General features: G+C 51.4%; 1 protein-coding gene, 2 long non-coding RNA genes and 1 other non-coding gene across 5 annotated transcripts in view; all 4 read left to right on the top strand.

Annotated features, from left to right (window-relative positions):
- LOC121468955 (uncharacterized) overlaps positions 1-26,287 on the top strand; it is a 2,238,800-nt gene that overhangs the window by 920,147 nt on the left and 1,292,366 nt on the right. The window lies entirely within an intron of this gene.
- On the top strand, positions 939-2,862 carry LOC116807555 (uncharacterized). The gene is made up of 3 exons (XR_012052524.1): positions 939-1,285; positions 1,913-2,024; positions 2,449-2,862. It is a non-coding gene; the product is annotated as an uncharacterized protein (transcript).
- On the top strand, positions 2,969-6,609 carry LOC140681335 (uncharacterized). 2 transcript variants are annotated; one of them, XR_012052518.1, is made up of 3 exons: positions 2,969-3,601; positions 5,506-5,553; positions 6,160-6,609. It is a non-coding gene; the product is annotated as an uncharacterized lncRNA (long non-coding RNA). The 2 variants fall into 2 exon arrangements; XR_012052519.1 differs by lacking the exon at positions 2,969-3,601 and adding an exon at positions 3,661-4,365.
- Positions 6,714-7,941, top strand: LOC140681345 (uncharacterized). The gene is made up of 2 exons (XR_012052531.1): positions 6,714-7,177; positions 7,469-7,941. It is a non-coding gene; the product is annotated as an uncharacterized lncRNA (long non-coding RNA).

Below are 26,287 nucleotides of genomic sequence, written 5' to 3' on the forward strand. Positions count from 1 at the left end.
AGCCTTCTCTAGCTGACCGGTGGTTTCTGGTTTCTCTGCCCAGAGTGCCAAGATCTTATCAGGTGGTGTTTATCCATGCACTTCTTGGACAGACCTTCATTAGAAGACCTGTTCTGTGAACCTTGGATACAGGATATTCACCTGCCATAGAAAAAGGGAGAGAGCCACATGCACACTTTGCTCCAGGGCCCTGGTAAGTTACAGGTCCACACATGCCCTGGCAATCAGAAGCAAGGAAACCCAGACTTTTTTCCCTGCCTGTATCAATGCACTGGGATTGTTGGGTGGGAACACGCAGCCTTGTGCTGGAGCTGAGCTGCTCTGCCCAGCACTGGTGGCTGCCATCCGAGCTGGTTTTGCTTGTCCTGCTTCCCTGACAGCTGGGGCCCTGGGCAGAACCCTGACAGCCTGGTCTGACCCCCAGGGAAGGAGAAGGAGCCCCTGGAGAAGCTGTACCAGGCGGGGCTGCTGCTGCTGCTGGAGACAGCGACGACAACATCAAGGATGACAAACTCTTCCTCAACCTGGCCACTGGCAGCTGAAGATGATGGACTTGTGGCACCGTCTTCAAAGCCAGGCTCCACAGCGAATTCGCAGATGAGTCCACAGCCGGGGAAATGCTCCCAGATTTGGGCATTGCTCAGACTGGCTGGGAACAAAAGTTTCTCCCTTTGCTGGGGCAGATGCAACTTCAGTCAGCTGCCCAGCTGCTTTTTGGCAGGGCTGGGGGCGTGGGCTGGGGTGGATACAAGATGGGAGTTGGCTCCTGGCCCTGCCAACAGCCCCCAGCACCCAGCATGGCCTGGGCTGGGGCTGGGGCTGGGGCTGGGGCAGCCAGCCTGGCACAGAGAAACCCCCATGGCAGGAGCAGAGGTGGGACTCCAGAACCTGTGCAGGGGCTGCTTTGCTTTGCAGGCGAGGAAGGGCTTGGGCTGCTCCACTGCCCTTGTTTGCTTTGGGATCACTGTTATTTTGGGGGGCAGTGCAGGAGGGAAGAGAGAAAGTGTGGCCTTCTCTCCCCCATGGGTGAGATTTTCCCTAGCATGTAGGGGTTGGACCATCCTCAGACCTCTGACAGAGATAAGAGTTTTTTCTTGTTTCCCCTTGTCTCTAATCTCTTTTCAACAGTTTGTTGTTTGTTTTTCTAGAGGAAGCGTTCTATGTAAGGTCCAGTCGGGATTGGGAAGTGCCTGGGAGCAGCTGCAGCGTGGATGGGCCGTGCCCTTGGAGAAGGCTGAGGACATCGTTTGGGACCAGCTTTTCTCCCAGCGGAGGATGGCGTGAGGTGAGTCCCTGTCTGCTTGGCGTGGTGGGATCAGAGCTTTTGGGAGACAGCAACAAGCACAAGGAGGCTCCTGCTCTGGGCAGCTGCTGAGGGCTGGATGTGCCGTGGCTGGCTGCAGGCTGGGAATGTCCTGCCCTCCTGCTCTGCTCCCAAAGGCAGCAGTGATGGGCAGCTCTGGGCACAGCTCTGGGCACGGCCAGCATGGCCTGGGCTCTGTGGGTAGCTGGGACAAGGGGACAGCAGCCTTCAGCTGATGGGGCTTTCTGGTTTCTCTCCTTGCAGCCGGGCTCTGCGGGTGCTGAGGCTGCTCTGGGCTCTGCCAGGGCTCTGCTGGGCTCTGCCCCGGGCACAGCTGGGCTGGCTGTGCCCTCACATTGCTCTGACAGCTTTGCATCAGACGAGCCCGTTGGAGCACAGTGCCTGAGCTTTCTGCTTTGGCAGGTGAGTGAGACTCCCCTGCAGGCCAGGAGATTGCAGCTGGGGACACACATCCAATTGGCAAGGACCCAAACTCCCCATAGTCCCAGCTGAACCCCTGGATCTCTGCAGGAACGCCTGGATCTCCACTATTCATTCTTCATTTCTTTTTGGCTGGAATTGTGCAGTTGCACTTTCTTCCTCCTCTAGACGTGCCACGAGTGGCCAAAGCTGGCAAGTGAGCCGTGTTCCTGAGGCAGTGCAGTCTGGAGCTGATGGATGGAGAATTGCCCTTCCCACTTCCAAAGCAGAGCAAAAAGCCGTAAGTGGGATTTTTCATCCGTAAGAAACCCCTGACAATTTCAGAGGGAATGTGCAGCTCATTCCCAGAGTGAGAAGGAAGGTCATCTTCTAAAGGATTTGGGGTTTGACAGAGTTGAGATTCCCAGTTCTGCCTGGAGCTGGAAGGGCCCCAATCAATTTCCTATTGCTTCGACCACAATTTAAAATAACAATGTTGGAAACAAACCCAAAAACTGTAAAAAAGGCTGCTGAGGTCAGTAAGATGGATCCATGCCATCAGCACATTTACAATGTAAATAAGTGAGTTCTCTTTTTAAAAAGATCATTTACCTCTTAATGCAAAGTTACAGAAGTTGTTTCTCTAACACTTGGATTTTATTTGTATCTTTTACAATTCATCTAATTGTATTTTTTTTCTTTTTCCTTTTTTTTTCTTTAAGCAGAGGTCCTGGCCCTCTTCCAGCCAAAAGGGAAAGGGCCCCACCAAGCCTTGTTACCCACAGACAACATGGTAAAGCTGAACACTAAAGGACCTTGGGGGTATTCTGGAATTAAAAAGTTGCCACCAGCTCCATGGACAACAGAATTATTGTTCCTAACCTGAATGACATTGAGCAAAAAGAATGAAGAACGGTGTCACTAAAGTACTACTGACGTTTGCCAAAACACCTCCAGAGTTTCACCAAGGCATCAGTCATCAAAATGTTTTGAAAATTTAAAGACCAAGGTAGCCAAAGCACACAGTGTCACTAATTGCTGGGTATGTTCTCAGCTGAAGTTGGGAGGAATGGGGTTCACTTGGAGGGCCCACCCTGTGGGGTGGCCAGAACTCTGTCAATGGGCTCTGCCTCGTAACGGAGTCAATGAAGGGACAGTTACAGAAACCTGTGCTGTGGGACACGGGAATACAACGATCCGTGTGACAGGATTCACTCAGATTTCCGCTCAGGAGAAACCAAACCCTGTTACAGTTATAGAGGCTACAGTGTCAGAAGATTGCTGTGCTTTACCATCACTCCCAATGTCAGTAGAACTTGGGGTGCTGCAGCTGGTCAGTGTCAGTGTCACACCGCTCCCAGCTGCAGGGCCCCCATTTAGGGTCCTTCAGCAACGACCACACGGAAGACTTAGGGCCCAGAGAACATTTTCCACCCAAAGAGTGCCTTGGGTTTCCGAAAGCAAAGGATTCTGGTTCACCCTGTGCCCCATGTGCGCTGCCCCACCCCGTGGAGTTGACATGAATGAGCTGAATGGATTATTAGAAGAGGTAGTAAATGATACTGTTGAAATGCCCATTAGCACATCTATGAGCTCCAACAAACACAAATGGGGACTCCAGAGAACCGCATGGCCTTGGATTATCTGCTTGCTGGCCAAGGAGGAACCTGGGCTATCAGGGCACGGGGATGTTGCACTGCTAGCAGTGATGGGTTTGAAGGCCAACAGGCAGGAATCACCTTGACAGAAAGAGCAGTAGAAGAGTGGCAGAAAGAAGAAAATTCTTCTTGGTGGGATTGGCTTCGTGGCTGCCAAATTAGAGGCTGCTGTGAAATGCATTGGTGGCAGGGCCTGTCATCATTGCAGTGTGTGCACTTGGTGAGTTGCTGTGACACTTTGTGCTGGAAAGTGGAGTATTGAGACCTTTCTTAAAAGAGACAGTCTCAAGAAAAGAGAGGCATTTGATAAATAACAGAGAATAGCAACTATTTAGGCACGTTTTAAAAGGAACGTGAATAGCTCTGAGTAATGAAGTTAAACTGCACTTAATTGTAGAACAAGAGGAGATGCCTTTATGCCTAATACCTAAATCTAAGCTGTGTTACTGAAAGAATTGTTACAAAGGTTGTAGTTGATTGTAGGTCTCAGGACCGATCAAAGTACCAAGGCCTGAACAGGTTGTGATCAAGGCCTGAACAGGCCCTGAGGCAAAGCTCACTTCTAGATGAACCTTCCAAGCAAATGTTGTATTTGTATCCACTCATTAAGGAAGCATGATTAACAACATGATCAATGCATGTGTTCCTTGATAAAACATGGATTTATCTTTCTGTATTTAGAAACAGACAAGGCCCCATCTGGCCTTGTTTGGGGGTGAAGGATCAAAGTCAACTCCCTTGGTTCCTCCTTCAGCCCTGGCCAGGCTTTGGGAGAAAGCAGTCAGGAGAATGAAAGCAGATGTTCTCGCAGTGGCAGTGATGCCAGCTTGTTTGTTTAACAGTGTAAAAGCTGGGTCCTCTCACAGCTTTGGGGCTGGAGCCTCATTGCCTGCAGAGGTGGAGGCACCTGCAGGAATTCCCAGTGTCTGGGAGTGGCTCTCCAGTCCTTGGCTTCCCCCAGCTGATGTGTGGCTGTGGATGATGGTAAAGCCTGAGGCTAACTGGTGATGGATCTTTCCTTAATCACTCCAGGCAATCTCTGGTAGCAATGACTGGATGCATTGCTGAGCTTCTTTTGTAATGCTTTGCTAATGATGATGTGCTTTGCTGAGCTTATCCTTTTGTAATTCTTTGCAGCTGTGCATGATATAAATGACACAATTCCTTCAGTTGGTGTCTGTGTCTTTGGTGCTGACCCTGCCCACTGGTGAGACAGGGCCCCCTCCAGCCTAGAGTGTTACCTAGGAAGAGAAAAGCCATCACTCCAAATGTTCCCCCTTCCTCCTTGTTCCCCCCACTTTATACCCTGAGCTTGATGCCCTATGGTCTGGGGTATCCCCAGGGTCAGTGGGGGTCACCTGTCCTGGCTGTGTCCCCTCCCAAGCTCCCCCGCAGCCCCAGCCCCTCTCCAGCGTGGCCAGAGGAGGGGCAGGCCAGGCTTTGGCTCAGTGGGAGCTCAGCAAGAACAAAAGCATCTCTGTGTGCCCAGCCCTGTGCTCAGCACCCGGCCCAGCAGCAGCATCTCAGTGAATGCTTGTGAATGGAGTCCTCCCTCCTTTGTCCAGGTGGTTTCAACATTGTGTTGCAATCCCTGTCGCTGGCTTGTGTGTTTTTAAAAACTTCTTAGAAGAGTATCTTAACAGTACATAACGATAAAATATATGACAATTTTATTTGCACGAATTGTCATATCCATATAGCAGCATCTTTTAATAATTTTGACTATGTTTAAATGAGATCACCAAGAGAGACTATAGCTCTGCACAGACATGTGCAGGCATGCCTAGGAATTTGGCTTGCCTGCAGTTTATCTGTCCCAGTTAAAGGCAGATGCAGCCTTTTGCTTCCATGGACATTGATGAGCTGGTAGATGTGCTAACAGGGAGAGAGCTCACACACAGCAACTGGTCCTGATCTAATCACACACATTCTTACAGTGCTGTTTGGCTCCAACTTGCCCAACTGCAGGAATATTTTCAGTTTTCCTTCCTACCTCCTTGGACAGGGATCACCCAAGTTTGGGTAATCAAGCCGTTTGCAGTTTGCCACTTCTCCCCAGTCTGTGGCTAAAGAGGGGAGTTACAGGATGGGAAAAGTGGCTTAGGCTGCAATTCTGCTTTGCAGATGAGAAGGAGCTTCCCTGGAGTACCTGCAAACATACTGGGAATGCTGGTGAGTGGCTCAGAAAGCCTGGCAGGTACTGAAGCCTCCCTCCCTCCCTCCCTCCCTCCCTCCCTCCCTCCCTCCCTCCCTCCCTCCCTCCCTCCCTCCCTCCCTCCCTCCCTCCCTCCCTCCCTCCCTCCCTCCCTCCCTCCCTCCCTCCCTCCCTCCCTCCCTCCCTCCCTTCCTTCCTTCCTTCCTTCCTTCCTTCCTTCCTTCCTTCCTTCCTTCCTTCCTTCCTTCCTTCCTTCCTTCCTTCCTTCCTTCCTTCCTTCCTTCCTTCCTTCCTTCCTTCCTTCCTTCCTTCCTTCCTTCCTTCCTTCCTTCCTTCCTTCCTTCCTTCCTTCCTTCCTTCCTTCCTTCCTTCCTTCCTTCCTTCCTTCCTTCCTTCCTTCCTTCCTTCCTTCCTTCCTTCCTTCCTTCCTTCCTTCCTTCCTTCCTTCCTTCCTTCCTTCCTTCCTTCCTTCCTTCCTTCCTTCCCTTTCTCTTTCCCTTTCCCTTTCCCTTTCTCATTCTCTTCCCTTCCCTTTCTTTCCTTCTTTCCTTCCTTCTTTCCCCAGATAAAACTCACTTTCAGATCTGATCATCTTTTGTTCCTTTCCTCCTTCTCCCTTCTAGACTCTTTACAGTTTGTCCCTAGACATCTTGTTGAAAAGCTTCAGAACAACAGGAGTGGTATCACAGGCAGAGGATGGGGATCAGCCTCTGAGTCTTGCCTACCCTCTTCTACCGCTTTTCTCCTTTCCTACAGCCCAAAGTGAGAATTCTAATTTTTGGCAACAGTATCTCGTTGATTTTTATAGTCTGACATTTTCCTTATCCCTTAATTCTTTGCCTGAGTTCTGCTGCTGCACCACACAAGCTCCCTTTATCGCTGAGCATTCTCCACTTGTCTCTATCAGATGTCAAGCTATTGATTCGGAGGTGATGTCAAGGTCATTTGGGATTCTGACACTTTCCTTGAGAGTTCTCCTTGGGAATGCTTGGAGATTTTGGTGACTTTTGGCCAGACACAAATGTCCTGGTTATGTTCTATTTCCTCTTGACAGCTGTACCAGGGAACAATGTTTTAATGGGAATAATTTAAATTTTTAATATGTCAGTCCCTGAATAAAGAACGTTCAAGACTGAGAAATTCTAAACACTATCATACCTAATGCAATCTTTATCCTACCCTATCTCTTCTTTCTCTTGGATTTTGAAGAAGATCAAAGGAATGATTTATTCACAGTCTTTGTAAGTGAGCGCTAGCAGTTATGTTCAATGTGCTAATCATGTGCAGCGGCAAAGCAGAAATGGAAACTGGACTATCTGCAAATGTTTCCTCTTTTTTCCCCCATGCCTTCTGATTACTCTGTGGATGCAGCATCCCACAAAATATGTGAAGTTTACATAGAGAGCAACAGACAGAACAAGTTTCAACAAGAATTCTTTTCTTCCTGGCTGAAGTGTACAAACCCAGCAACTGTGCTCCCAACACAAGCTGCAGTTTCCATGCCTCCTGTACATGTGCTTGTGTTTTTGTGGGGCTTTTCAAAACAAACTGGGCTGAATCACACTGAGGAGCTTCCCAGGCTGTGTCCTTGGCCAAGCCTGGAACAGCAGACTCACACCAAAACCTCTTGCCTGCAGGCAGGTAGGGACAGCAATTGTTTACTCACTTGCACGAATCACGAGGGGGTTTTGCCTTCACTTTATAGTTCCATATGGTGATGCTTCTCCTGTTGGGCACTCTCAGCCTCTTCTCATGCACCCAAACTGCCTCCAGGAGCGCATCCTCCATCCTCTGACCCACCCCAGCCACGTTTGGGCATGAGATCCTGCTCACTCCCACTCCTGTTCCCTTCTCTGGAGCCACACTCATCCTGCCTATCACACCGTCCTGCACTTCCACCTAATTTTGTATCCCGACTTTTAATTATGGCAGGTGGGCCAGAATTTCTACACGAGAGACAGAAGAAGTGACCCAAGAGATCTCCAAGAGACACAAAAAGTGTGTCTTGCTCTGACAGTCAGCTGAAGGATTTGCTCTCCCAGTGCCTGCATTTCCCAGAACACACCCCAGCCTCTCCAGGCAGTGATTTTCCCACATCCCAAACCCCTCACTGTCCATTTCCAGCCCTCCCAGAAATGAGGTCCTCGTGGCACTCGTACCCCAGGTACCAAGACAGACAAAACCAGCCAGCATAGACAGGTTTGGTTTTGTTCCAAGGGGTAATTTCTGTTCTTTTTCTAACATCTACATCTCCAAGGATTTAATCTATACTCCTGTGGGTCTCAGATTCAGTCAAATAGAGAAATTGAGAGTTTCTAGCCAGGCAGAAGCCTGGGAAAGAGTTGGGAAAGAATGTAAATAAAAGAGCGGTGTATTTTGAATAAATCAGAGTTTTACTCTCAGCAGTCTTCTGAGTCAGTCTTCTCATTCCCGTCCTGCCTCGACAGCGACATACTCCTGAAGCAACTGATGACCACACAAAATGTTCATTTTACAGGAGGTCCCGCTCTGCCCTTGGAATTCCTTGGAAAAAATCCACCCTCACCCAAACCTGGTCTTCCTCCTCCAGTCAGTTTTTCTTTAGTTCAAAAAAAAAAAGGTTATTTTATGGAGCCCTGGACAACTGCAGGTGAAAGTACTGCAGAGAGGGCAGCTATAAAAAAAATGTTGTTAATATTTGAAGGACCATAAACACAAAAAAAAAAAAAAAAAAAAAAGAGAAAAAACACCCCAGTTGTTCCAGTTTTCCATCAAACTGTGAGCAGCATCCTGCACCTGTGGGTACAGACCAACCTTCATTATGACAACTCTGTGAAAGTGCATTTGGGTCATTTTGTATTAGCTGTGTCACAGTTACATTATCAACAAGTACAAGCAGAAATGGATTTTTACAGCCTGGAGATTAAATTACCCACCCTCCCCTTGCTACCTCTCTCATGAAAATCCCCGTTACAAACAGTAGGTGCCTTAGAACACAAATCAAGGTGGTGTTTGGTCTGGTCTGTTGACAAATACTACCCAAATATCAACCCCAAACCTCAGCGGGCAGCAGAGGGAGGTCACCTCCCTGTCAAGGAAAAGCAGGCAGTGAATTGCAGCCAGCTTTGAACACAGCTGCTCTCAGGAAATATTCCCGGGATCAGCCCTCCTGACCCTTTGTTATCTCACCCACCCACATCTTATCTGGGACTCTGCACTCCCACATTTACATGCAGCATTCCAAGTCACTCCTCCCAAACCAGCTCCTTATCAGCCCTGCCCTGGCTCACAGGTGGCTCTGCTGTCCTTTATGTCCCTCCCCGCTCTGGGGGTGCCACCACAGCCGGGCTCCACCTGAGGAGAGGCTCAGGATAAAGCAGAGGGGTGACGGTGACAAGGCCCAAGTGCTGGGAGGTCACGGCCAGCACCTGCTGATGGCACAGAGAGGGATCCTTCCCTTCAGCTCACCCAGGAACTTTCCATCCCCAGCCCAGAGAGGGAGCAAGGACAGTCACGAGCCATCTGTGACCCGGCAAGTGACGGCCTCGGTGACACCACTGGAGAATGTGGCAAAATGATTTCCTGCTGAATGAAACCCAGAGAGAGCTCGGGAACACCTTCACCCGGGGGTCACCCAAAAAACTCATGTGGGGGGATGAATCCCAGAATCCCGGAGCGGGGCAGGGCTAAGGGAGCACAGAGGCTCAGCTGGTGCCACTCCAGGGCCATCCCGAGCACAGGGCACAGCGGATTGTGCACAGGGCTCTGGAATATCCCCACCAGGGAGGACCCACAGCCTCTCTGGGCTCTGCTCCAGTGACCACAGGGAAGTTCTGCCTCCTGGGCAGGGAATTGCCGGGCTCAGCCCTGCCCGGGGCTCTGGGGCCATTGCTGGGCCTGTAGCAGGGCCTGGGGCTGCTCTGCCCTCCTGCACACAGGGACGGACAGGGATGGACAGGGACACTCAGGGACACCCAGGGACACTCAGGGTCACAACAGGGTCACCCAGGCCTGAGGGCCCCTCTCAGCATCTCCTCAGCCCCAGCTCCCTCAGCCTTTCCTGCTCCAGGCCCTTCCTCAGCTCCACAGCTCCCCAGGAGCTCCCTGGCCCTGCTGTCCCAAGGAGCTGGACAAGCACTCCAGCTCTGCCTCCCAGGGCTGACAATGTTTATTTTTAATTCTCAGTGAAGACAACAACCTAGATCCCAGCTGATCCCACCCACCCCACATGGAGCCACTCCTGCCTTCTCTCCTTCCTCAGAGGACAAAAACCCCAGAAATGCTCTTGGCTCCCTTCTCCCAGAGGCCCTGGGGTGGTCAATAGCAATAAAAATATGCCTGCAGAGCTTTCACCCTCAAAGCTTGATTTTCCAGGCACTCTCCTGCAGTTCCTCTGTAATGGCATTTTTTAATGGCCTGGCCAAAGGAACCTAATCTTGCAATTACTCCATTTAAAGCCATGTAATGGCTGAGCAGCTTCCTGGGATATGGGAAAGGAGAAGTGTGGTACAATTGTATTAAAGTGGGAAAATGGAGTAACTACTCACACTAAAAAGGATGAGGAATGAAAAGCAGCATGGTGTGAATTATAGAGAAAGGAATGGGTTTATGACATGCAGCTGAAGGTCTGGCAGCTTTTGAGAGTCACCATTTCCCTCCTGTCCCTTTCACTTGCCATCAGGACAAAAAAAGAGGAAAAGGAGGGAGTTGGGAGCATCAAATCCACAGGGCTTGCAAAGGGGATCAATTGGGTTTGAGGACGGAGTGAGCAGGGCAAGGGCAAGGCACCTCCAGGGAGATTCTCCTGCTGCATGGCAGCATTCCCAGGAGAAGCTGGCAGCACAAGGCCCTAAAGATGGGGAACAGCTGAGCAACCCCAATTCCCAGGACTGAGATCTCCCTGATCCCTGGATTCACAGCATGAAAAAGGAGACTGGGGATATTAAAAAAAATAATACTTATTAAGGATATTGCTTGAAAAACAACCAGGGTGATCCTCAGCAGTGCAGGAGGGATGGCAGGAGGGATGAATTCCTGAGGGGAAGGGCTCCTCACTCCAGCTTGCAAAAGCCAAAAGTCAAATCTCCCAGGCTCTGGAATTCAGGAACAATGGGGAAATGGGGATGCCTGGCCCGTCCTGCTCAGTTTGGGACACTCGTGTCCCCATGGCCCAGTGCCGTCACCGCCACCCACCCCAACATTCCATCCAAGGGAGCTCTCCCACGTCAACCTGGGGGCCCAGCACCACGATGCTCTTCCATATCCCATCCAAAGGCCTCACTGCGCGCTCCGCAGGTCCATGAGGGCACGCTCCAGGCTCCGGGACAGGAGGGGGAAGCGCTTTGGGAAGAGCGTCCGCTTCAGGTCCTCCTGGCGCGTGCTTCTGCCCTTCTTCCTCTTCATGGCGAGGCACCGCCGGCGGCTCCGGAGGGCTCACCCAGCCTTGCCGTGGTGCACATGGCCCAGAGCGCCCCAGCTGCGCTCTCAGCACCAAGGTGAGTGCAGGGCTTCCCAGCGCCCAGCCCAGGCGGGTGGGGACCTTTAGGGTGGAAGGGCTGCAAAGGAGGGAGAGAGGTTTTCAGGGCAGTAGGGCGGGTCGGCAGCACCTCGGAGATCACCCTTCACTGTGCTGCTGGGTGGACTTGGCACTGAAGTAGCTGATGAGAGCCACGTTTTCCAGCCTGCCTGCAGCTCTGAGGGGCACAGAGGTGTAATGGCATCTCCCACCAATGCACTCCCCATCCTGATGTCCCCTGCCAGCCTGGTGGCACCTCCTGGATGCTCTGGGGACAGCTGCAGTGCCAGGGTCCTGCAAGCATCAGCCCCGTACGCCCCCTCACCACCAGCCACCCCAGCACAAGGGTGAAATGCCAACACAGACATCCCCCCTAACAGATCCTGGGGAACAGTGTCTCATCAAGACTTGTCTTGGAAAGACAGAGACTAAAAATCTCAACATCTCATCACAGGTGGGAGACAGCAACTGCCATTTATCACTCTTGAGGAGTTGATTGGCATCCTCAGTCACAACTGAATTCTGCGAGTGCACAAGAGAAAAACACCTTCAATTCTTCCCTTCATGTCCCCAAAATGCATGCCCTAGGTTTTGAGGCCTGCTTACTCCGATCAAGCCCTTCTGGATCTCACCAACATGAAGGAACTCTCCTTATGCCTGTCCAGCTGTTCTGTGCAGTACTTCCTGGAGTGACTTCCCAGTGATGCTAAGAGCTTTACCTGGCACCCCCAAGCAGTTAAGGTGGAAGACTGCAGCAGCAAGTTCCTTGCCTCCAACCAGCTACAATGGAATGGTTTTCCCATAGGAATTACCCTCAGAGGAATAACCCCAGTCCCTCCAGCCAAACTGCCTCCTTTCCAGGGAAGCCAGAGGCTTGCATGCCTTTAAAAAAAGGAAAAATATCCCCAAATCAAGATAGTATTTCAAGTGGGATTATTGCTCGTTGGCCAAAGAGCTGGAAGTTTAGCTGGAACTTATTAGGCAAGCTTTGCAGAAAGGAGGCTGTAAAGAAGGAGGTGGTGTTGCCCTCGGTGCTGCATCCCACTGCCTGCATCAGCGGTGGCCAAGGGGCCGTGAAACTGGCAGGCAGAGGCAGGTGAAAGAAAAGGCAGCCAGGAAGCAGAGCCCTGACATGCAGGGTCTTCAGCCTCTTTCTTAGGTTTTCCCTGAGAACACCACCTGGGAGAGGCCAGCAGGAGAGGCTGGGAGCCAGCCTGTGCCCTTGCTGAGCAGATTAGCAGCACTGCTGATCATCCCTCCTTGCCACCCCCAGGAAAGAAGTGTGATCCCTGCCTGGCGCAGAAATGGATCCAGCGAGAGGCTCTGAGGCGAAACTCGCTCAAATATTGAACTAGAAAAATTTTGCTCGATCTGCCTCTCAGTAAACAGTGACTAATTGCTCTGGCTGGAGTTGCTGTACCTTCTAGATTGGAAGGTGCAGACGGAACAATGATAGTGAAGGCTCCTTACCTGACACCGGCTGTACATTAATCACGAATGTTTGTTACGCAAATCTTGTCATACAAAGCAATTATTGCTGTTCTCATACTGACCTCATGTTTATTTATTACATGAGCTCTTTATTTGAACCTTGTCTGGTCTCTCTTCCCATATAAGCATATTAGTATGTGGCTTCCAAAGGCTCCCAGCTGAGAAATTGTAGATTTATTTGTGGCGTGGAGGGATGGCACACGACTCGCTGACTGCAATGCAGAGCTGAGAGGCTCAGCTCTTACACCAGTGGCTCTTCATGCAAAATGTTCTCACCCCAAGGTCTCTTGCTGGGATGAAGGACACTTTCTAACAGCACAGGGCTGCGACTCTGGGTTTGCTCTGACGCTGCAGTATTAACCAATGGTTAATGGAGACTGTCAGCCCGAGGAGCCACAAAATAAAACTCTGCTTGTGCTTCTTTAGGGTCCGCTCAGTAAAAGTAAAATTTTACACAGTGCTTCGTCCTTGGCTTTGTCACCTTTGCCTACCTCCAGAATGATGAGTTGCAAATAAATTTAACTGTGCCACCAAGTAAGTTGCAAGTGCGCTTTTGAATGTGGTGGTGTTTGGGTAGCTGGAGGGCTGGGTGTCTTTAAGCACCAAATATTCTCTTGCCAGAGGAGTTTTCTCCATGTGATTTAATGTTTAATGTTGGGCTACACTGGCATCCGGTGGGCAGAGGGTTTCCTCCTTAACAGCTTGGGGCAGCTCACTCCCTTGATTTTGTCCTATGGCTTCTCAAGATGATCATTAAATGCAATTTCTACATTAATCTGGGCTTTGTTTTCCCCCTTCCTTCAGTTAGGCTGCAAAGCAGGCAGAACAATGTATTGTCTGTTTAGTGTTTTCTTTTAAACACGCCCTGCTATGCAGTCTGGGATCTTCTGAAGTCAGCTGCCCCTCCACGCTGATCAGTTTTGTTGCGCAGGGACTCTGCCTGCCTCACACCTCAGGCAAGTCTCTGTTCCTCTCTTGAGCGGGACAGGAAGGGTCTCCATGGTTCCTGCTTCAAACCAAACTCTCCTGTCTGACCTCTTTGGGCCCCTTCCTTGTCCACAGACATTATTGGTGCTCTTTTACTAGGGGAAACTGTAGAAAAGCCCCCAGAGCCTGAATGAAATCAAATCCCTCTTACACCCCTCAGCCCTCCCTGCCTCTCTCGCTGTTCTTTCTTCTGCTCTCACCTCTGCTTTCAGCTCTTCCCAATGTACCATCATTTTCTGATGCAATTAATTCTTATTGCTTCCAAATCATTAATAAAGCACCTAATTGTTGCAGCATTTCTGAGACAGAGAGGGCATGATTTATGTTTGGAATGAGATTTGAGCTACTCCAGCCTAGGCCTCAGATCTGGGCCTTGTGAGGCTTTCCAGCCTCTGGCGCAGTTAGAAATTAAGAGCTTGTGGTGCAGTTAGAAATTGTATTAAGGTGTGATGGGAAGCACTGGGCTGTCTGGGTGTGAAGTAGTATAGGTTTATAGTGTGAGGTTTAGGTCACCTTAAGAAAAAGACACACAATGTTCGCTTGCCAATGAATGTGCCTTTGTAAACTGTAAACTGTATAGAAGTGTATATAAGCTGCCATCTCCTCTCGAATAAACAGAGAACGTTGCATTAATCATATTGGTTTGACGTGCGTTCTGTCCTGTCCAGCTTTCCTGTTTCATGAGGACCCTGGGTTCACGTAATTAACAGCAGGCCTGACAATGAACCTAGCAATGCCACACTGTGTACTTTTGCCCCTCTCCAGCATCACCCTTTCCTTAGGATCTCGGCTGGCTTTCCATCCATTTAACAACTTGCATCTCCCAGTCAATTTGAAATATTCCTCCCCCCTACTCCAGTATTTCTCTTTTATGGTGCAGCTGTAGCTTTTGCTAATTGTTCATTTAATGACTGGTTTTTTTTTTTTCCTAAAGCAATATTTTTCTTGAGAAGTTGAATTTAAAGGGGCCATAAATGACTAATAGTAATTAATAAAAATTAAGAAATAATTCTTTAAATATATATGCTGCCTGGAGCCAAATTCCTAAATCCCTGTTGCTGTTAGATCAGCTTGGGGTTTTATTCTCCCCTGAAGGAGCAGCAGTGCCCAAGACTGTCGGGAATACTCCAAGTGATGGAATAACTCTCCAACAACCCCAGGAAGCTGAGGGCTGGGGGTATGTGGTGGACCATGCCGGCAGCACATAGCTTACTGCTGCTCTCCTCCCTTGCTGACAGGAGGACTGGCTGTGCCAGGGCAAGAGGGGCTTCGGGGACCTGGTGGACAACTTGATCCTCTTGAAAAATACTGCCTTTAACCCGTGGAGAGCCCTGCCACTTCCACAAGACTGTTAGAAAGGGATTACACATTTAAGGGCAAGAGAGTTACATTCAAGTAACAAAGCAGCAATAAAAGGCTTTTGTGGTTCAGAGCATAAATCAGCCTTTTACTGCTTCTCCTTGCAGTGAGCGCAGCCGCAAGCGCCTGACTCGGGGATTTTTATATCTAGTGGTGAATATCTGGGGGACAGCAGTGCCAGGGAGCAGGCACAGGACTCTGTGCCTGAGTCAGCACTGCCCAGCCAAGGATGCTGCAGCATCTTGCTGGCTTCAGGAGGGAGGATGAGTGTGATGGCATGGAGTCAGGGACGTGATCCCGTCGTGCAAAGCAGGACTTGGAAGTGCACAGAGATGGTTTTGAGGGCCACTTCACAACTGCTTCCCTCTCCTGATGATATTTAACTGCTGGTGGTTTTCTTTTGCCAGTGTGGACTGGCTGAAACTCAGATCCACCACTCCAGCTTATTAAAAGGTCACATTTTACAAAGTAGCACAGCCACCCTAACCAAATGCGTGCTGGCTAATTGCCTTCTGTGTGAAATTAGGTTTGTGGTTTCTGTGGGATCAAGTGTGGCTTCCTCCTCTCCTCCACAACCTCCTTGGTTGTGTTCCCAGTCGCTGATGAGCATTTGATGTGCAGAAAAGACCTCAGTTTGCAGCCAGAAACACACATTCCAAAGCCCTGGCTTTGCCTACACCCAGGATGGTGCAGAGGCAGGAGGACTGGAGAAGCTGGGACGTAGCAGAGCAGAAAATGCCTCATGGGGCTGAACCTCAGCAGGCAGTTTGGGAGCTGTCAGGCAGGGTAGGTGTGAATGCCCTACAGGTAGGGCATTAGGTCAACATGTCACTTTGTTTCCACTGCTCCTTGCAGTGTCAAGGGGGACAGAGCTGGCCACTGGGACACTGACCAGCTCTGGGTCCTCCCTTGCTGGACCAAAGGGTATATGCAGCACAGCAGTAAATTGTTTAGCTGAAAGCATGGGAGAACTTGTGCCTTGCACTGCAGCACCTTATGTCATTTAACAAAGCAGGCGTGTGTCAGCTGTGGTGACAGAGATGCTCCTTGTCAGCTGGGCTGAGCGAGAAGTCCTGGTCCATTAGGAAACACGTGCCAGAGTGCACAAAGCTGGAAGCAGGCATCTCTGCACAGAGTGAGCCACCCTGAAACAAATCCAAACACTTGGTGTGACAGAAATATTCAGTTGGGTCTCCTCTTGCCTGCCAGCACAGCCTCATACGTGACAAGCAGCCAAAAGCCCATGCAAGAAGAAAGCTTGTGCAAGAAAAAATGACTTCTCACCTGCAAACAGCTGAGACCCTTGGAAATACCTACTAGCCCACCTCACACTGATGTCAGGACAATGATGGGTGCTTCTTTATAGGTGCAAGCTTTTCAGTTCCCACCTGGAGAAGCAGAAGGAAAAATACAGGCTCCATATATGCACAGCCAGGCAAGCAGCTCTTTGGAAGTCCACGGCCTTTGAAGATAGCTGTGGTGAATATCTGTGGGGAGAAAGAGTGGCATGGGGGTGTCTCACCTCCTCCATCTCCTGCAGAGATTCTGTGCTGCATGGCCCAGATCCCCAGCTCCACGTTTCCAGAAGTGGGACCTACAGTGGGAGCAGTGTGGAGCTCAGCTGTGTTTGCAGCACTTCAGAGATGAGATCATAACCCCAGAGGCAGAGCAGAGTCGAGCTCCAGGTAGGCAGGGAGACGTGAGCTCAGCCACTCACCGGGGACAGTTAATCCAGCATCAGCACTGGGCCCATTGTGGGGTGGTGTAATGCACTAAAATGTTTCTTGAGACCAGCCTTTAGTTACATAAAATACAATTACGAAGCTTGTGTTGTATTGACTGCTTCTGCAATTTTGTCTTTATAAGATATTTTTTCTATCATCTAATTGGGTGGCTTCTTTCAGGTTCCCAGAGTACTCTTCTTTGTGCTTCAGGGGAATTTCTGTTACTCTTTAAACAATAATTCTGAAAAAAACCCCGTTCTGATTTGTAGTAACTCTCACACAAAGGGAAAGCTCCTGTTTTTTCAGCCCACAAGCCATCCAGTTCTCCCACAGCCTTCTTAAATTCCTAGCCACAGAATGGTTTGTGCTGGAAGGGGCCTGAGAGCCCATCTGGCCCCACGCCCACAAACACGGACACCTGCCACCAGATCAGGCTGCCCAGAGCCACGTCCACCATGGCCTGCTTTGACCACACAAGAGGTACCTTGAATCCAGATCTTGTCCCATTATCCATGACACGACCACTTGACCACTAACTGGCTTCAGCACAGTTTGCTGAGCTTTCCCCATTTCAGTGCTTTCCCTCTTCTGCCATAAAACCTGCCCCAAATTCCATCCAACCTTATGAACAGGAACGGTTGCAAACTTCCCTCCTAAGGTTTTTAAATTAAGACTTAATGAAGACTCAGAATTTAAGGTTAAATGTTATTAATTATGTTTGTACAGGTCGATTTCCTTGGCAAGCATTTGAGATAAAAAACAAAACAAGACAAGCCCCAAACGATATTTGCACATTCTAGAACACCGCAAATCCTTCCTTGAAAACGCACAAGAAATCCCTGTAGAGCACTGGTACACTTTCAGCCAGCCTCCTGTCCAATTTCCTGGGGAAAAAGAAACCAAAACAAAATGCAAGTTTACAACCTTGTGATTTAAAAAAAAGTGAAATATCTTAAATATTTGTATTTGTCTGTTCTGGCTGCTCAGTGTGCATTATAGCTACATATGCAATTAACTTCTATTCCACACCTCTGCATGGGTGAAGATCTGAAGTACAGATCCCCTTTGCATCTACTATACATCACTTTTAAAGAATTGCCTTTAAAGTATTACATTAGGCTGCTGTTTACCTTCCACTTAGGTCTTTCATTACAAATCCAGCCATTGGCTGGATCAAGTTTTCATTTCTGTAATATTTTTTTCTCGCTGTAGCAATGACTTGTAAACAGCCTCCTTACATAGGACTATGAGTGAGATGGAAAAGCCAGGGAATATCTTGTGGTATGAGGAAAAAATTGCTGTGCTTACTGCCTTATAAAATGCACTTGATAAATTTGAATAATCTGAATTTTTATTGCAACAGTTTTTAAAATAAAGAGGTACCATTTTCCTCTTTCTTTTTTTTTGTTTTTTTTTTTTTTAAATAATTCACCAAAATCTTAATAAACTGTTTTGTCTGAACCACAGGGAGAAATGAAAGGCTTTTCTATGTAGTGACTCACTGGATTATTGAAAACAACTATGTGGCTGCAACTGTTTGCCTTCCTGATATATCTTTCTCCTCTGTTTTTAATAACGAGATCACTGTAGAGCTTTGATGAAGAATGAAATTTCTTTCTTTTCCAGATTTGATTTTTTGACAGAAATATTTACGTGGGTTAGAGAAATGCATCTAAAATGACACAGCTCAAGTCTACCAGGATCAGATTTTTACATACACGAGTTGCAGAAATCTGCCTGCCCATCTTAATTCTCATAATTTATCCCCTTGTGTGTTTTTTCCTTCTGTGGATCAGACAATGAATTTTTCCTCCCCTTTTGTGAATAAGCCTCTCTCAGAAATGAGACACATGGCTTTAACTTCTGGGGGAAGCGTTGGCACCTCTGCCAAGGAAAGGGATGTGAATTGATGGGCTGCTCTGCTCTGGAACATTAAGCATATCACACTCCCACTGCAAAGTGCCATTGTCAACATTAAACCCTCTTGTTAATAGCCCACTGGTTTGGGTTTTTTTCTGTTTGTTTTCCTTTTCAAGTGTATCTACAGTTAACTGCAAGGAAAAAACCCAAACTGCAGAACAGTGCCGAGAAGGGTCTCCCTCCTAAATAGCCTCTCAGGTAGCTGCTGTAAGCTCTCCTCTCTCCATAGGTAGGAAGCAGGAGTGTGGCTGTCTTAACCCATCTTCAACACCATTACAGACAGTAGATGATGTTTTTTAAAAATGAATTATTTGCTATGGGATTCAGGAGGAGATTGTGTGTTTTGGTGCTGCTTGACATGCTGACAAGCAGGGGAAAAATGTTGCCCTGTAAACTTGGCTGTCTCTGTTGATTGAGAGATGTCTTATGGAAAGGTACTAGTCAGTGTAAACCCCAGGATACCCAACAAAGAGAGATTTCAATAAACATAGAGAGCCATTAAAGTAGCTCACCCTCTCTTCACAGGCTCAGGTGTAAAGAGAGATGCTACCTATGCATTTCTGTTGATCTCCATGCTAAACAAAGCTACAAGCACATGGAGCAAGTAGCATTTCAGATATCACCATGTTCCTTTCAATTAGCCTGGAAAACCTGTCCAGGGCTGAGCCCTCTCCCACTGAAACTCCAGTTTAGCATCACTGACACAGAGAGACAGATATTCCCTCCATTGTGCATTTGGGGTGGATTTTTTTCCCCCACTATGCAGAACAGGTGAGCAACTTTCTTCTTCTTAGGCATTTACAAGACTTTTTAAAGATCAAAGCAACCAAGCAACCAGGTAAAACAAACTGCACCTGCCAGCCCGTTGGACCACTGTAAAATTCAGTGCTGGAAGGGACTTTCTCCAGAACAGTCTCCTGGCCTTCACAAGGCATTCACCTTAGTCTTCCTGATGATCTCTCTGCATGTAGCTCTATTGGCAGAGCAAGGCTTGGGGAGCCATCAAGGGAAGGTGATGGTACAAATGTCCCCACCTTTGTAAATAAAATATCCCACACAATACAGGGCTGCCAATGGTTGGTTTTCTGGCTCTCACACATCTACTCCTCTTTTGGAGGAAGCTGAGAGTGCAAAGGGAGCAGAGCCTGCAATGAATCCATCAGCTCAAAAGCAGGATTCTAAACTGGAGATAATCCTTGTCTTCTCAAAACTTTAACCTAAGGGAGCACAAAAGGAAAAGTAATCATCTCTTGTTGGTCAATCCCTTTGCTCAGTGTCGCAAATATCACAGAAAGAGAGGCCATCAGCACGGTTTGCTTTAGATCAGGAATAACTCCTGTTCCAGCCATTGCTGGGGGCTGTTAAGGCCTTCAGGTTTTTGATGTATTGAGGAAAGCCTTGACAATGCAGACAACTGCAGTGAAATAAGAGGCTGGCTCAAGCATTAATGACCCACTGATTCTATGTGAGACAAAGAGATGATTGCACTGTCTGCCTTGGCAAGACCTCTCCCTTCACCGCCCTTGGTAGGCATCCCTTCAGTGACTGCAAGGGGCAGAGCTGGTCCCTCAAAGTTTTCTTCCTTCCCCCCTACTCCCAACTCCCGTCCTTGTCATAAAGAGTAGGAATCAAAAACAAGCCTGTGGCTTTGCTAGCATAGCAGAAGAAAAATCAGTCTCCTTGTTGACCTGGTGAAAGAAAGGTGGAGTACCTGAAGTTCAGTTTTCCCATCTCCAGATGCCGCTTACACTGATAGGCAAACTTTCACAGAAGAAGGAGAGTAATCTGCAAGTGCTCTGCTGTAGTGTGGATTCATCTGTCCAACAGCAGCAGATAAAGGTGAAGGCAGCTCACTTCCACACTCACTCCCTAGTTTGCATCTAGAGAAAGTTTTGAAATTTGGGAAAGAAAAGAAGATAATTTGCAACCATGAAAAATGAGATAAAACAAAGCAGTGTAGGGAAAGGGAAACTGAGCAAAGCAAAAAAAACTGGCACATTTTTACCTGTTGATGTTGCTGTCACCAATGGGGCTTTTTATTCTCTTCAAGCCAGGCAAAACCTGAGGTGTAACATCTCCTCCAGGGCTCGATATCCAGAGGAGTCACCTCAGGGAGCACGTGGCAGAGGTGGCCGTGATGCTGAACTTTGGCTGGGAGTCCTCTCAGGAACACGACGGGTGTGGTGAGGCATCACGGAGCTCTTGGCTGCATCAGCTGCCCACCTGTGATTGCAGGGATGCTCAATTGGCAAAGAGTCACCCTTCCAGCGGTGGGTTCCTGGATCATCCTCCCCACTGAGACTTCCCGTGCACGGCTCTTCCATTGGCACATCTGTGCTCAGCTGGGACTACTCTGCTCACCCAGGGCTGCTGGTAAAGGATCAAGAGCAGCCTGGCCAGGTCTTTCTCCAGCTCCCTCTGTGCTCTTGGGGAAGGTAGAACCTTCCACAGGAAAGCAACTGGTGCCACAAGGAGTGGGTGGCATCAGGCAGCTCTGGGGAAGCCCCTCAGGAATGCTGTATCCTGAGGGAACACTGTTGGCCTTGACCTGTTGGCACCTGAAAAAGCTTAAAATCAGCTGCCTCAGCTTCCAGGGCCTCTCTTGGCCAGCATCCTGACGTGGATGCAGGACGGCTGCCAGGCCCTGCTGGGACCCAGCGGGACAGGAGCGGCTGTCTCGTGCCCACGCAGCACCCGTGACACAGCCAGGGCCATCCCGAGAGCAGACAGACGCTCACGGGCCAGCAGAGAGGAGCAAGGAGCCCTGGGCTCCTCTCAGGGTACCTCAGCTGGGCTCGCTCCACAACACACCCCCATTTGAAGGCCTGCTGATGCCCAGCTGCCAGAAATGCCTCCCTTGTGCTCTCCAAGATGCACAGGGAGAGCCAAGGAGCAGGACACCTCGGCAGGCAAACCTTCCAAGCCTTTTCTGAGGCCAGGCACACACCAAGATCAGCCAAGACTCTCCACCACACTGCCTGGCCCACCCAGCCCAGTCTGTGCTGGCCCTGGGCCACAGCAGCTCCCAGCAAGCAGGAGGCAAATGCATATTGCCAAGAGATGCAACACAGCAGACAGGGAAGATGTGAAAAGTGAGTGTGTAAAGGCCTTTTAATTCACAGCTCCCACAGAGAGCTTTGGGGCTCACAGATGGACAGAGATGGTTCTGCTCACCCCTCTGTCCAAAGCGGGGGTAACACACGCTGCTGCAGGTGCTTGGGTTGGTCTCTGCAGGTCCAGGTGGATGCCAAACCTGCTCTTCACAGCCTTCTCCCTTCCCCTGCCCCTCTGCCAAGTGCAGCGGGCCTCAAGGACTGAAAGGAGCACAGAGAGCCAAAGGGGAACACTTGCACCTGCCTCACTGGGAGCTCCCTGGGAAGCACTTTCCTTGAGAAGCAAGCCCCTGTCCTCCAAAGGCATTTCCCCAAATGTGCAGCTTTTCTGCTCAACACCAACACACCCTTAGGAAACGCTGGCAAGGCTGAAGGACTTCATGTCCTTTCAGGACAGGCACTCCAGTTCTAGCTCCTGTTCCCCCAAGTGCCTTTCTAGGTGGAGGCTCAGACGGGCAGCCCCAGGCCCTCTACAAACACAAGCTGCTCAGTGCCTCTTCACCTGCCTCAACTCCTGCCTGCGCCCACGGCACCAAGACCAGGCTGCTCCCAGCCAGAGCCCAGAGCCCTGCTCCCGCAGGACGCTCTTGCCAGCACCTTCCAGGCCTCTCTGCTGTGCACACAGCGCTTTTCATGCCCGCTCCCAACATGCTCTGGAAGGCAGAGCACAGCCTGGCTGCCTCTGCCACCAGCACAGCCCAAACACAGGCGGAGGAAGAAGCAGCAGGGGCTGTTTTGTGGCCATGCCCAAGAGAGACTGGAAGGGTGCCCTCCCTCTGCTCTCACTTGCTTGGCTTTCTGACTGCCTCTGAGCCTGGGGCTGCCATTCCTCACTTGTGGGGACCAGAACCACAGCCGGGATCCCGGCACTGCCTGACAGCGCTCCGGGCACTGGCAGGGTCGTGTGTCCCAGTCTCGGGCACCGCGCTGCTGCTTCCTTTGCCCTCAGGCACACCCAAAGCTCCCTGCTAAGCCTGGATGGTCGCTGGTTCTGCCCTCTCCCTGATCCTGTGCAGGGATGGAGCACTGCTGAGCTTTCAGGAAGTTATTATTGAAAACTTCTAGCATTCCAAGCTCCTTTGCCCTCTGTGGAAGCTTGCCATGGAATCCCTCATAGCTGCCTTCAGAGCATACTCAGGTTGGCTTTTCCAAACTCCAGGGGCTCCAGGCTCCACAGCAAGATCTGCAACTCCACAGAGTTGTGGAACTGCACCTTCAGCACAGGCACCTCTCCAGCCTGATCTGCCCTCGTTCTGTGTGTGTGTGTGCACAGAACATGGCGTGGAAGAGAACAGCAGCAGGGGCCTGTGTGTCCCAGGGCCCGGGATTTGTGCCGCTTCAGCTCCACAGAGATGCAGGTAAGGGGGAGAAACCAAACTCTTTATTAATGGAAGGGAAAGGGAAGGGATGAGATGGGGGGGAAAAAAAGGGGATGGGCAGGGTCTGAGGGCTGGAGGGAAGTTGCTGTCAAGAGGGAATGGGGAGGGAGTTGTCAACAGGGAGGGGGAAGGCAGCAGCTATGGGAGCTTGCAGCAGGCACAGCTGTGGCCAGCATCAGGTGTGCCTGGGGCTCCAGTGACGTTGAGTCCTGGTGCTCTCTTCACTGTCTCCTGGTACTCTTCTTGGGATCGTGGTTCTCTGAATCCAGCAGATGACCTTAGTTCTGCACATCTTTGTCCAAAAATTTCCTGAATTTCCAGGTTAGTGGAGGATGGGCTGTCATCTTCGCTCATGGCTTCAAGGGCTGGAAGACAGATAAACTACCACAGTCAGAGCCCGGAGGGCCACCCGGCGATTCTTCTGCTAAGGCCATCTCTCCCAGCTCCCACCATGCCAAACAGAGACGAAGACCCAATGGGATCAGCCACAAGGCGCTGGTCACGAATCCCCCCACTGGTGTCCCTGAAATCTTTCTGTGCCCTGCCCACACCAGCCCTCCTCCACACAAGGAGCGAAGCTGGCCACAGCCGGGACAGGGACTGCAGCTCCCTGGCCGGCATTGCAGCTCTCCCGGCCAGCCCCCGCTGACAGCCCGCTGCCCTCACTCACCCTGAGTGAGAAGGTGAAGCTCGGCTGGCTGTCCCTTCAGGTAGCGCCCGGCCATCCCTGGGAACACAGAGCCTGTCAGGCCCAGCGGCACAGCTCCCTGCCAGCGGCGCTGCCAGCCCTGGGGCCACACGCCCTCCTGGCCCGGCAGGGCTCAGCCCGGGCCCTCGCCGCACGCTGCCGCCCCAGGGCACGGCTGCCAGAGGCGCCGGCCCGGGTGGCGCTGCCGGGGCAGCAGAGGGGCTGGGGCCGAGCTGCGGCGGGGCGGGGAGGGAGCCCGGGCTGGTGGCTCACCCATGAACCTGACGGCCGCCTCTCGCAGGGGCTCCTGTGGGCTCTGCAGGTAGGGCAGGGCCCGGCGCAGGTGCTCGGCCGCGCTGCTGCTGTCCTCTGCCAGCTGCAGAGAGCGGCAGGAGGGAAGGGTTGGCCCCGCAGCCCCGCCGGGCCGCGGCTCCATGGGCACCCGGCTCGGGCCGCAGGAGCCTGGAGCAGAGCCCGCGCGGCCTCGGGCTGCAGCAGCGGGCAGGGGCACAGCTGCCAGCCCGCACACCGAGCACCGCGCTCAGGGGGCTTCTCCAGGCTGGGGCTGCGGCTTCCCGGCCCTCCTTACCAGGCACTCGGCAAACTTTGACAGCTGCTCCTTCTTCAGCAGCTTCTTGAGATTCCTCTTCTTCAAAAACTCGGCCACACCAAGCAGCGTTTCCCGAGAAGCCTGGAGAGCAGCCGAGACCCAGAGATGGCCCCAGAGCCCAGGGCGCAGGACCCGCGTCCCTGTGCCAGGGCCTGGAGGAGACTGCAGCCCGCCAGGCGCCAGGGCAGGAGGCAGCCCAGCCCCCTCCCAGAGATCCACCAGCATCACACAAAACCTCACATTTGCCACGCGCTGGTTGTCCTCATGGCAGTGCAAGAAAAGTGGGAGCAAGCTCTGACACAAAATCTTCTTCATGGGCTTTTTTCCTTCATCCACTACCAAGTTCATCATCTTGTCAAAGAGTTGAATAGAGAGCAAGTGCACATAGTTGCTCTCCTTTAGAAAAGAGGAGGATAAGACTTTTAAGACCAGTTATTCCAGGCTCACCAGAGACATGTCAGAAAATCCATAAGGGAAAAGTGTATGCGGGCAGTCTGTGCCCATGGCTGTGGACATAGAGCCTTACATGGTCAAAGAGCAGGAGGAGTGCCTCAGCGAGCTTCGGGGCAGTGGTGCTGGATACCAGGATGTCTTTGTGCTGGAGGACATTTGTGAACACACGGAGGCTCATGCTGACCACCTCTCCATCTGCATCCCCCAGCAGCTCCAGAAGGCTTTGAGACAGCGGGTACATTCTTCTGGCCTGTGCGGAACACAAGGGTGGGCTGGGGAGCCGTGGATGGCTGCACGGCCAACACCGCCCTGGCACTGCAGGCCCACCCTGCTGCTGCAGGGCCCGCAGGCCAAAGGCCTGTCCCAAAGCACTGGGGCAGGTGAGGCAGGAGAGCTGGGAGCAGCTGCCTCAGCTCCTGAAGCCCTGCCAGCCCAAGGGGCTGCTTTGCCCAGCGCAGCTTCAGCTGCTGCCCCCTTCTCACCATCGAGGGATCCTTGGTGAGCACCACAAGGCCTCGGAGCGCCAGGCGACGCCGCTCCCTGCACTCGCTCCGCAGGTACCTTGACATCATCTCCAGAACGCTGTCACCGCATTCACTCAAGTCCAGGCCCCCGAGGACCTGAAAGGCACAGGGCAGTGACAGGGGACCCGGCCGGCAGGAGCCCAGAACCGCACAGGGCCGGGCCCAGGCAGCAGCACGGGGCGTGGGCACCGTCCCAGGCAGCTGCGGCTGTGAGAGGGCAGAGAGCCGGGAGGCAGCTGAGGCAGGCAGCGCTGGCCAACAGGCTCACCTCCACCAGGAATGCCAGGGAGGGCAGATCCCAGCACGGCTCTTCCCTGCTCTGTGGCCGGAGCAGGCGGAGTGCAATGTGGGAACAGAAGGGGTCCAAGACATGGCACAACACCCTGGCAAGGAGGGAAAAAGGCCCTGAGGTGGGAAGGCCAAACCCCTCCCAGGAGGGACTCACAGAGTTCGGGTCTTTCCCCAGCATCCCTGGAGAGGATGTGGGCGCTTTGGGAGGCGGCCCCTTCTGGGCACTCTCCTCTCCAAGCCTTTTCCAGTTTCCTTGGCTGTCCCTCAGTGAAAAGGCCCTCTGGCCCATGACCGCAGGGACTGTGAGGGGCACCTGGGCACAGGGCACAAATATTGGGGACCGTGGGGAGCAGGGGGTCTCACCTGGCCAGCAGACCCACAGCAACGTGCTGGGTGTCAGCACGCAGCAGCATGTCCCAGTCACGCTTGCGCTCCATAGCCAGCACCACATGGTCCCACTGCAGTCGGCAGAGCAGAGCCTTCATGGTCTGCACTGCAAACCTGTGTGCAGAGCAAAGCCCAGGTCACACTGGGAGCGCTGGCACTGGCCACAAGGGCACGGGAAGGACAGGGGGACTGGGACCTGTTGGGCTTGCAGTGAAGGTGGTGTGCCTGCCAGCATGCTCTCCAGAATGTAGCAACTTCCTCTGATGGTAACTGCTGTGTGGTGATGACAAGATGGAAGAGCAGAGCCACAAACAGCCGGGGGGAATAAAGG

The sequence above is a fragment of the Taeniopygia guttata genome, chromosome 34 (genome assembly GCF_048771995.1).
Source record: "Taeniopygia guttata chromosome 34, bTaeGut7.mat, whole genome shotgun sequence".
Taxonomy (NCBI): Eukaryota; Metazoa; Chordata; class Aves; order Passeriformes; family Estrildidae; genus Taeniopygia; species Taeniopygia guttata.